We start from the raw sequence: 12,697 nt of genomic DNA, 5'->3' as shown, positions 1-12,697 counted from the left end.
TTTACACTTAGTAGGGAAACTAGTTTCACAGAAATAAGCTGATGGGAATAGAAAGAGTTTTCACATCAATTTATGCAAGCTAAGAATATTCATTTTTAACTTTTAGCTAAAACAAATGGTGACATTTTCAAAATCCTTCAATTCTTCATTTATTGCCAGTTCCAACAATTTATTCTTTAAACACTTTATCTTTTGAATTATCTCAAAAGATTACAGATTTTATATATTGTTAGAGTCATAATTACAAACTAACCTTAAAATATCACAAATTGTAGTGTGATCCTACAACACATGACTAGTACACACACAACATGGAACTCACAATGTGAGTTCAACAACATCCAGACTAATCTATACTGTACTCAAGAAAACCAGTTCTCCGATCTTGGTTGCTGGAGGGATGCCAAATTGTCATAAAAATTTTTTAAACTATTATTCTCAGTTTTTGCCCTCATCTTATTGTGGACAGGTAATAACAAATAGTTTGGGGATTGGCACCAGTCCAGAAATCACATTTTCATTAGCACTATCCTTGAAAGTTACATACATGACCTTACCAGGAAAACTGTTGAGATTTGGAAAAACTGAAACATCACCCAGAATAACTCAGAACCTGACAGTTCATCCTGCACCAAAGTGATAATGAGACGTCAAGGCAAAATGTCACACCTTTAGGTCTAAGTCATGGAAGCAAACACTGAAATGCAGTTAGTACAAGAGGTTTTGGATTGGGGTAAGTAGGGATGTCTCTAAAAGATAAAGAGGGAGGAAGCAGGATTGAGCAGAGTCTCAGACCAGCAGAGTCTCAGATATCTGATAGTGTCTCAGCCACCCCAACAACAATAAGTTCCAGAGCAAAAGAACTCCCCAGAGGAGACCACACTGGGGAGAGATGGCCAGGAACTGGCACCCACTTCTCTGGTCTGCATACTTCCCTTGTGGCTCAGACGGTAAAGCGTCTGTCTTCAATGCAGGAGACCTGGGTTCGATCCCTGGGTCTGGAAGATTCCCTGGAGAAGGAAATGGCAACCCACTCCAGTCCTCTTGCCTAGAAAATCCCATGGACAGAGGAGCCTGGTGCAGGCTACTGTCCATGGGGTTCAAAGAGTCAGGACTAAGCGACTTCACTTTCACTTTCTCTGGTCTGTCATTGGCAAGATTGTGCCTTCAACTTAAAAACTGAAGCAGAGCCTAAAGATTCGGCCAATTGGTGATTCTCAGTTAAGTTGTACAAGTTGTGCACTTGTACAACTGAATGATAAATTCTTTCTTAAAGGGAGATCTGAGGGGTTCACCTCCTGAACTGCTGTACACCCAACCATCCACATCACGGTAGCACCACAATCCCATGATTTGTTCAACAAATATTTACTGAATCTCTATAAATAGCAGACTCTATTCTACATCTTACAAGTAGAGCAGTGAAGAAAAGACCCTCCTTGGGATGGAGCTTAGATTCAAATTTCCAGTTGGGAATACCTCCCCCTCTTCTCTTCCTCCTTTTTCATCCACTTTCCTTCCCTCTTCTTTTCCTTCACCACACTTTTTTCTCCTGTAATTCCTGATTTCAACATTTAAAACTTCCAGATTCATGCCTGAGTATTGCTGCCAGAGAGCGCCCAGATGGTGAGACTTTCTGTCTTGAAACCAACAAAAGGAGTTTTTAGAGAATGAGGAATTGATGCTTCACCATCTCTACTGTTTGCCTAAGTAACCTCAGTATATAAGCCACTTCCTCTTTTTCTTTCTATTGCCTGGTCCTTCTTTCCTTCCTTCTCCCCACCCCAATGCCCTGTGTTAGAGTATTTGATTGATCAGAAACATTCTGGTGAGATGGGAATATTTAAATAGGTTGTCAGCTCATAAGTCATTCCAAAAACACAGAAGAATGATAGTTGTTCCATTATTGTCTTAGTCCCTTTATGCTGGTATCAAAATATTATAGACTGAGTAGTTTATAAATAACAGACATCTGTTTCTTACCTATGGAGGCTGGAAGTCCAAGATCAGGGTGTCAGTATGGTCAGATGAGGATTATCTTCCAGTCAAGGATTTCCAACTTCTTATATAATATCATCACTTGGGGAAGGAAGAAGGGAGCTCTCTCTTGGGCCTTATTTATGAGGGAGCTAACTCCATCATGAGGGCTCCACCCTTAGGACCTAATCATCTCCCAAAGGCCCCACCCAGCTCCTAATACCTTCACCTTGGGCATTAGATTTTCAGTGTAGGAATTTGGGGAATATGTAAACACCCAGACCATAGCATTCATCTGTATCTCTCTGAGCTTTATTATCCTAAAAGATTTACACACAAAAATGGAATAAGACAGAATTTGGAAACATTCCTAGAATTAGCCACTTGAAACATAATTGTGCTAAGGCAATGCTTATTTTAAAAAATTTATTCCTGTCATATTCCTTTAAACCTAGCTGTTTAATAGCATTCTTCAAAAAAAACAATATTTATAGACATACTGAAAGTAAATAAATATATATATGTATTTATTACTCAGAATGAACCCTTCCTATGAATTACTTCCCTGTGAATTGCATGTAGCTCTGTTCTCTGATTTCAAAGCTATCTCCTGCCATTTCCACGTGAAGAATAACCTGAGTTTTCTTGATTTATGATCAAGGATTCAGGTTTATATACTCTTTTTTTAAAAGGCTTTAATTGTTTAAATTTCATTATTTATTTATTTCCTTTTGGCTCTTCTGGGTCTTTGTTGCTGCTGGGGCTCTCCTCCAGTTGTGGTGCCCATGCTTCTCATCCCAGCGGCTTCTTTTGGTGCAGAGCACAGACTCTAGGGTGAGGGCTTCAGTAGTTTCAGCACGTGGGCTCAGTAGTTCTAGCTCCCAGGCTCCAGAGCACAGGCTCAGTAGTTGTGGTACATGAGCTGGGTTGCTCCACAACATGTGGAATCTTCCCGGGTTAGGGATCAAACCTGTGTCTCCTGAATTGGCAAGCAGATTCTTTACCACTGAGCTACCAAGCCCCAGATATACATATTCATTTTCATATTCTTTTCCATTATAGGTTATTACAAGATACTGAGTGCTATACAGTGAAAGAAAAGTAAAGAAAGTGTTGGTCGCTCAGTCATATCTGACTTCTTTGCAACCCCATGGACTGTAGCCCACCAGGATCGCCTGTCCATGGAATTCAGGCAACAATACTGTGGGTAGACATTCCCTTCTCCAGGGGATCTTCCTAACCCAGGGATTGAACCCAGGTCTCCTGCATTGCAGGCAGATTCTGTACCATCTGAGCCAGCAGGGAAGCTATCCAGTAGGTGCTAGTTATTTATCTATTTTATGTATATAGTAGTGTGTATCTGTTAATTCCAAACTCCCAATTTATTCCTCCGCCATGCTTTCCTCTTTGGTAACCCTAAGTTTGTTTTTTATGTCTGTGAGTCTGTTTCTATTTGGTAAATAAGTTCATTTCTGTCATTTTTTTTTAATTCCACATATAAACAATATCATATGATACTTATCTTTCTCTGTCTCACTTCACTTAGTTGAAATAAGTATGATAAGTAAGTTGAAGTAAGTAGTATGATAAACTCCAGGTCCGTCCACATTGCTGCAAGTGGCATTATTTCATTCTTTTTTATGGTTGAGTAATATTCCACTGTATACATCTTCTTTATCCATTCATCTGTCAATGGACCTTTAGATTGTTTAGATTGTTTCCAGGTCTTGGTTACTGTAAATGGTATATGCTAAAGAGAGGAAACTGATTAAAGAGTCATAGGGCTAAGATTCCTTCCCATTTACAGCACCTGTTTGCACTCACTAAACTGCTATTTTCCTTAAAGGTTTAAAGGAGCTTGACAACCCCCTTCCTACCCACACTATTCCTTAAATTCTTTTGAGGAAGCTGTGGTGTGTGCAGACAAAAATGTAAATTCACTTATGATTTGATTCTGTCATAATCATATCACCAACTTTATAAGATGTTAATTGAGGAATGAGACTATCAGTTTTGTTTTATGAGGCCATTATGACAACCTCATATGCCCAGTGAGTGAGCCAGCCATGAGGGTGAAATGCAAGTGTTTCCGGCTGCTCCTCACTAAGAGTTAATAGCTCCATTAAACATACCTTGATGGGGAGTGTGTCCCATCGAGGTGTTTAATCATTTACTGGGGAATTTTGCCCCAGTCACCCTGATCAAGCAGATTGTTTTATAGAATTATAAATCACAGGTTTGACCCCTGGTTGGGGAACTAGATCCCCATGCCCCACCTAAATATCCCACATGCCACAAGGAAGATCACAGATCCTGCATGTCACAACCAAGACCTGTGCAACCAAACAGATGAATGATATTGACAAGAAAGAAAGAAAGGCTGGGACCCTGTAAGCAAAAGGAACTTGAAAAGTTAAAAAAAAAATTCAGATAAACTCAAAAACCTGTTTATGCTAACAAATTAAGCTAGGATGTGGAAACAATGATCCCAGACTCAAACGAGACTAGAAATGTTTCAGTAGAGGCATTTCTAGTAATCTTCACTATTTTGGACTTGCGCTGTGCCCTGACTTCCACTAATCAGAAAAAAAAACAATTCTTCATGGGCCCTCTCCATCTATAAAACCTCTGTCCCTCCAATGAAATATTAGCATCTGGATAGAAGAGATTATGAGCTTAAAAATCCAAATTAAAAAAATGGACTTCATCTCATCAACAGCATAATTAATTTTCCACATCCAGAAATTAAGTATTTAATGTGAAAGGAGGGTAGGTGTTATGTGATTCTACTTGCTGGTTTTGCTTTGTCTCACAAGGAAGGGAGTAGAAATTTCTTTTTCATTAGCAGCTGTCAACGTGAGTTCCTTTCATTTCAAATGGAGAGGAATCTCTGTTTTCATATAGTATGTCAATAACATATTTTTCCTTTCATATTAAATTATAAATGACATCTCACTAGCTTATTAGTATTATTTTCACAGACATTCCCTCAAGCACCTGTTTAGCTTCATGAGCAAATATCTTGTAGAGATCAAATCACACTAAATCTTTTCCCTTGGCAGCCAACACACAGCGGCCCTGGGGGACCTTCCCCAGGCTGACACCTCTATTGCTTCCTTTCCATGAACACTTTCATCAGTGTCTTTGACCTTTAGCTGCCGTCATCTAATAGCGGTTCAGAGGAGGTGGCGTAGAAGTATACTGTGCAGATAAACACAGCAGGGAATCTGATCAGCACGCAGACCTGACACTTCTTTTGTAAACTCCTCAGCTAGACTTCCCGTTCTTAAGGACAGTGACCCCTTTTCTCCCTCTCTAATTTCTTTTCAGGGCCTGGCACATTACTATAATCCCATCTAGCCATTGATTGGCTAGTTGATGATTAGATTCCTCTTTTCAGCTATTATATAAAGAAAAGGCTAGGAAATGTGTACACCAGGTTCATCTAAAGAAAGGAATCTGACATTGTTTTCCTCTCAATGAACAAAACTGCAGTGGAAATGTTATACTAACAAAGTAGCTAGCAGGAAGAAGAACATCTATATTATGAAGGAAAAAAAATATGTTCAATCAGTACATCTAAATGGAGTGTGTACAGAATTTCAGAAAAAAATACAGTTACATTTGGATGAATTTTCCTTCTATTTTCCAATAGAATTATTCTATTCTGTGAAAATTTTATATTATGTTGAAATTAAGAGATGCAAAGATAAAGCAAGGGAGGTGTAGCTTTGTCCATTAAAAACATCTTAACTCTTTCACTAGAGAATTTTAGAGTAAGTGTTCTAGAGGATTTTGTTTAAAAATAAATGGACAAGGAAGAAGTCAGCCTTAGAAACTTTCCACTCTGAAAAGGGAAGCAAAATATTATTAATAGAAATGATTTTTACTATTGGTTTATTGGTCACACATGTGGCTATGGCAGATTCAGAAGTCTCAAAAATAGACTTTGTAAAGGTAGCTGCAGCTGCAACCATACTATTTTAGGTAAAGCAACCTTTCTAAATAGGTAGTATTTACTTTAAAGCCTTGATGTAAATCAATGAATGGGTTAGCTGCATATTGAATACATATGTTTGTCTTTTTCTGTGTAAATGTTTGCCTCCTCCCAAATCAATTCAATTATGCTTATCCTGTAGAACTTGGCCTAAATCAAGATAACATGCTAGGCAGGAAAGATGGGCAAAGATTCTGAAGACTTATGGCTTAAGAAAAAGAGGAATTTGTTGAGATGACCAAATTCATGAGGCCAAGTCCTACACGTCTACATTTATTTGTAAACAACTGTCAATTTGTGATTGAATTATTTCCCCACCACCTCCAAAAGATGTTACAATCCTAACCTCCAGTACCTGTGAGTGGGACCTTATCTGATAGTAGGATCTTTGCAGATCTTCAAGCTAAGAGGAAATCCTGAGAGTGAGTCCTCAGCCAGTTTGACTAGTGTCCTTATGAAATGGGGGAAATTGGGAAATTGAGACAGAAACATACACAGGGAGAAAGCAGCAATCAGAGTGATATATCTAAAGGCAAAGAACACCAGAGATTGACAGCAAACCACCCTAAGTTAGGAGGGAGGCACAGGACAGGTTCTCTCAAAAAGAACCAATGCTGCCAAGACCTCGATCTTGGATTTCTGGCCTCCAAAGTTCTGAGACAGATTTCTGCCATTTAGGCCCACCCAGTTTGTGGTACTTTGTTAGAACAACTCTAGGAAACTAACACAGCAACTATTGCCATGTAGGTTACCCAGGTGGCCTAAATAGGAAGTTTAGGTTTTAAACCAATGTGTATCTGTGACTTTTTTTTCTAAGTCAGCTTCTTGGAGGTATAGGGCTTTCCTGGTGGCTCAGATGGTAAAGAATCTATCTGCCTGCAATGCAGGAGACCCAAGTTTGATCCCTGGGTTGGAAAGATCCCTTGGAGATGGGAATGGCTACCCACTCCAGTATTCTTGTTCAGAGAATTCCGTGGACAGAAGAGCCAGGAGGGCTATAGTCCATGGAGTCACAAAGAGTTGGACACAACTGAGTGAAAAACGCTTTCATGGATGTGTAATTTATGCACCTTAATTGTTCAGTTTAATGGGTTTTGGCACATGTGAGACCTTTTCAATCAAGCTGTTGATATACAACGTTCCTTGGGCTGTTCACTCAAGCTCTTTCAGGTCAACACCCCACTGGCCTCCCAGGCAACCAGCACTTTTTCTGTCACTAGAGATTGATATCATAAATTCTGGAACTTCTTATAAAAGGAGTGGAAATCTTACAATATGCATTCTTCTGTCTCTGCCTTCTTTCACTTAGCATAATTTTTTTTTGATGTTTTTCTCTGTTAGGTATCAGTGGTTAATTCCTTTTTATTCTATGAATGTGTCAGAATTTGTCTATCCAGTTGTTAATGGGCCTTTATGTTGTTTAATTTTTTAGTTATTATGAATTAAATAGCTATGAACGGTTAGGTACGAGTCTTTGTACAGACACGAATTTTCGTTTCTTTTCAGTAAATACATAGGAGCAGAACTTCTGGGCCATATGATAAATTTGTGCTTTTTTTTTTTTTTTAAGTTGCCAACAGCACTTTATTTTTTCTTTTCAACATCCTGCTCTGCGGCTTCCTTGGCCCTTTTTGCCTTGGCTCTTTTGCCAAAGAGCCGGGCGTTGGCGCGGGCCATGCGGAGACTGGCAAATGCCTTAAAGTTCTTCTCCTCCTCTGTGATGACTCTGGCTTTCTCCTTCTTATAGACGTTCCGTATGGGCATAACAGGTCCGGTCAGCTGAGTGGCCGGTTGAGCTCTTCAGCAGAGTTTGAGCTCTTCAGCAGAGCTGTCTCCCTTCTTGGGGGCCGAGGGCTTCCTGTGGAACAGGAAAAGCTTGGAGCAGTACTCCTTGAGCCGCTGCACGTTGGCCTTCAGGGACTCCGTGCACTTGTTCCGGCGCCTCGGGTCCACCAAGATCCCAATGATCTGGGCCACATTCTTGTGGATGCCGGCCACCCTAAGCTCCTCCAGGCTGAAGCCCCTGCCGGCGCGAACCTTCGCGTGGTACCTGATCGTCGGGCATCTCACCACCGGCCGGAGAGGACCGGACGCGGGGCGCTGGGCGATGCAGCACGCCTTGACCTGCCGGGCCTTGCGTCTACGGATCTTGCGAGCCGGCTGGTTGAACCACGTGGCCACGCGCCGCTGCTAGTCCTTGTGGAAGTGGGGCTTCAGGATCATGCCATTTCGGCTGGGCGCCTGGCTGCGGCCGAAAGGCCTCCTCCGAGGGCTCACGGCCGGGAAAGGAGGAAGTGCCCCACAGCACCCTGGGATGGTAGTGAGCCCGGCCCTGTGCTTAGGTTTTTAAGAGACTGTCTAACTGTTTAAAAAGTAGCCATAGCATTTTACATTCCTACTTTTCCTACAAGGGTCAGTAAACTTTTTGTAATGGGCCAGAGAGTAAATATTTTCAGCCTTGTAGGACATATATGGTCTCTGTCACATATTCTTTGCTTTATTTAACAACTCACTAAAAACATAAAAGACATTCTTGGCTCAGGAGTCATACAAAAGCAGGCCTTGGGTTGGACTTGACACTATTGCCAATTTGTATAAGTCAAGGTTCAACCAGAAAAGCAGAAGCCCCTGCATGATACAAACATAGTTAGGGATTTAGCCCTTCGAATCTGCAGGTTCCACATCTGAGGATTCAACCAACTGCAAATCAAAGGGAAAAAAAGGTTTTTTTAATTCCAGAAAGTTTCAAACACCAAAACTTGAATTTGCTCCCTAATGGCACGTGTTTACATAGCATGCTGTGTGCTAGGTCACTTCAGCCATATCCTACTCTTTGCAACTCTGTGGACTGTAGCCCACCAGGCTTCTCTGTCCATGGGATTCTCCAGGCAAGAATACTGGAGTGGGTTTCCATGCCCTCCTCCAAACCCAGTGATCAAACCAGAACCAGGGATCAAACTTGCGTCTCTTATGTCTCCTGCATTGGCAGGCAGGTTTTTACCACCTGGGGAGCACATCTATGTAGCATTTACATTGTATATACAACTATTTACACAGCATTTACATTGTATGATGTAGTGTAACTAATTCAGAGATGATTTAACATGTAAGAAAGAAAATGTGTGCAGGATATAGGCAATGTTGTATGTCATTTACATCTCAACAAATTTTGAAATTAGAAAAGAATCCTTAGTAAGGATTTTAATAATGATTGACAATATGATCCATATGCTAGAGTTATTCTGTAGATTGCAGACTCTGCTGCCACTACAGGCAGCATCAGGCAAGATGTGACCAATCTTTGAAGATTCAGTGAACTTTTTAGTTTAGTTGCCTGGTTGGTAAAGCCTGTACTTGTGATAAAACAGAATAGTTAGGAAATAAAACCACCACTGTGGATATATGAATGTGGTGGTTTTCAAAGTTGCCTGTGCATCAGAATTACCCAGAAGACTGGCTGTGATACAGATTGCTGCCCCTTCTCCACGCCCCCCAGAGTTAATTATTCAGCATGTCTGGGGTGGGGAGCAGAGCATTTTCATTTCTGGCAGGTTCCCAGGGGACACTCATACTGCTGGTTCCAGACCACACTTTGAGACTCACAGAACTCCCATTATTTAAGTGAACTCTGACGATCTATCTATGCTAGTTGCAGTATATCGGATCTAATTCCCTGACCAGGGATTGAACCCAGGCCCCCTGAATTGGGAGCTTGACCACTGGACCAGTCTTAACCACTGGACCACCAGGGAAGTCCCATGCTGATCGTATCTTAATAGATGTTAAATTCTTTTTGTCTTCAGGATGTAGATGATTTCTCTCCCTGATATTGATCATTATTCAAAAATAATAGGAGAGAAGTTTTCTGAAAGACAAACCATTTTGCCTATATGAAAAATTATTTGAAACCAGTTGAAAGACTTGAAGACCAAACTGCTATTTGGGGACTTCCAGAGCACAGTTATAAAAAACAGTCGGGAAGAAATGACACAGACATCTAATGCTAAATGAATTACTATAAAAATCAGTCTGTCTTTACCATTTAGCCTTGTCTGGATTAAATATTCCTAGGCTACAACATAACTCAGGCCCAAAATAGGTTTTAAAAAGATAAATTAACAGATCTAAACTGAAACTTGTTATATTTCCCTATAATTTCCATTCCTATTTTTTTCCTTTCTCATCCTGATGGATTTATTTTTTTACCCTTTCTGTTTTTCCTTTTTTTAGCGAGTTCACTTTACTAAATACCTCCAAATACTTTTTCCCTTTTTGGAGATCTGCTAAGTATACTTCATAGTTCATGTCAAGTGTCCAGAGACTGCATAAAGGAACCTATTATAAACAGCTGGACTTAGTGGGTTTGAACTAAACCCAGTGTATTCTCTGCATGGCTCCAGATAATTTTCCAAGCTAATGCTGTTATGATGTCAAATGGAAATGGCTCCCTGGACCCCACTCTGTCTTATGAAATTACACCCTCTGTCCTTATTTAATGGTGGGTATAACACGAAGTTAAGTTTTATGTGTTTAGCCTACCCACTCATTCAAATAGGAATAGTGAAGTCATTGGGGCAGGACTGACCTGTGAAAGAAATATCAATTCCTCAGGTTTAGAGGAACCCAGAAATTATGTTGATGTGCCAGCATGAGCTCTGGTGACTACATTTTACCACTATCAAAGCCAACTCACAGATGCTTAGTCTCTCCTGTGGCAGAGGAGTCACTGAAAATATAATACTTTATTTCCTTTATGTTGTTTATTCACTAAATTGTGTCCAACTCTTTTGGGACCCCATGGACTGCAGTCTGCCAATCTCCTCTGTCCTTTGGATTTCCCAGGCAAGAATACTGGAGTGGGTTGCCATTTTCTTCTCCAGGGGATCTTCCCGACCCAGGGATCAAAACCAAATCTCCTGCTTTGGCAGATGGATTCTTTACCCCTAAGCCTTCCTTTATGAATTTGATGTCTTTACAATGGCTTGGTGTGTTTCATGAGATTCATATCAGTGTGATTGTTGGAAATCAAACAACTAACTTTTACAAAGCCATGTTGAAATCCAACCAACTCAGTTTGCTAAAGACTGATGGGGTTCTCCGGATGCAGGACTTTGACTTCTAAAATGGGACAGTTACAGGTGACCTGGAACAAATCAATCATCCTAATAAATTTAGCACATGTGGGTGCTGAGGCATCATTTCTGAAGGTCAGTATCCTCTTCTACAGCACTCTGAGACCCCACTTCTGTGTGAAGCCCAGAGCCCTTGAATAAGGAAGGTGGCTTCTACTTCCTGAGGGGCTAACCTGAGGACTCCAACATCATTCGCGTCCTCCCAGAGAAGGTGACTGGCTCCCGTCATCCTGTCACCACTTGTAGATGCACAGCTCTTTCCTCACAAAGCTTTTAGCCATATTTTGGTCCGCCATTGGTCCTCCTCACCAGAAGCAATGGGGTCAGAACTTCAGCTGCCTCAGTTCTTACTTGGAAGGTGAGGCTGATACCAGTCACCCCACGTTTGCAGTGGAGAGTATGGAGGTGCTGAGTGAAAGCCCCTAGCAGCATGCCTGGCGTACAAGTGTCCTACAAATGTGAGGTTCACCCTCCTTTGAGTTTCTAGTAAATCTATAAAGGAGAAGAAAACAACTCTTTTAGAAGAGACAACCTCTAAATGATCATTTCCTAAGAGCCTAGTATTTATTTTTGTCAGTTTCTTTCAATGGAAGCTTTCTGTGAGAATATCATAACTGAACTTGTATATTGAGAAGGTACTGACTTACTATGGTAATGGATTGTTTCCCATCCTACAGATAAAATCTGAAACAGACCTGAACAGAAGCTGCAACTTAGGGCACAGAACCTGGCCCTGAGACACCCAGATGGCATTTAAAGAGTTTGTCTCAAAGTATTAGACATGAGAGACACTCCCTGATTTATTTACTATGAACTATAAATTGGTGTAGTGGGTGGGAAGCTTTTAATTTTTTTTTCTATGAAAAATTTTAAACATGCACAAAAGCACAATAGTACAATCGAGGGAGTTGTTTTAAACATAGCTGAAATTATATTGTTAACATACGGAGTAGGGTGATTAAAGGAAAATGTCCCAACCCTAAGTTTATGCCTCCAATAAAGAAGTAACAGTTTATTTAGCAGTTGTAAGATTCTGTTTAAAAGTCGTATGGTACTCTCTCTCTTTTTTCGGGGGCAGGGTGCGGTGTTGTTTGTATGATACTCTCTTTTAAGCAGCCATTAATGCAAAGCACTGTAAAAAGAAATACATTTTACCTTGTGACTCATACTTAATCTATGACCAAGATCAAAGTTTTCTAAAAGAATCCTTACCATTTGCAATGAACTCTGATTCATTTATTTATTCCTCCATTTGTTCAGTATTTGTTTGTAGGGTTCTATAAAATAGGTGGAGTAACACCTGTTTAAAGAACAGGAATACAGAAAAGGGAAGAAATACCCCATTTGTCTCACTTAATCTTCTTTCTGAGGATGTAATTAAAATTATCCAGGGGACATAATTTCTTTTCTGCCATAGGAAGCCCACAAACCTAATGTTCAGGTAGCCTATTTATTATAAAGGAAACTTTGAACATTTTCATCACCATCTTGAAAACTGGAGAACCTAGGCACACATGGATCATTTAGATCCTGTGATCTCCTGTTGGATTTTCTTCAGCAAAGTACACACCCAGACAGCTCATAGTCCCAA

General features: G+C 40.5%; 1 pseudogene; it reads right to left on the bottom strand.

Moving 5' to 3' along the window:
* Positions 1–7,558: 7,558 nt before the first annotated feature.
* LOC133065301 (large ribosomal subunit protein eL13-like) lies at positions 7,559–11,335 on the bottom strand (annotated as a pseudogene).
* Positions 11,336–12,697: the final 1,362 nt, after the last annotated feature.

Source organism: Dama dama, chromosome 11 (assembly GCF_033118175.1).
Source record: "Dama dama isolate Ldn47 chromosome 11, ASM3311817v1, whole genome shotgun sequence".
NCBI classification, from domain to species: Eukaryota; Metazoa; Chordata; class Mammalia; order Artiodactyla; family Cervidae; genus Dama; species Dama dama.
The sequence above is the reverse complement of the archived record's forward strand: the minus strand, read 5'-3'. Positions and strand labels throughout refer to the sequence as shown.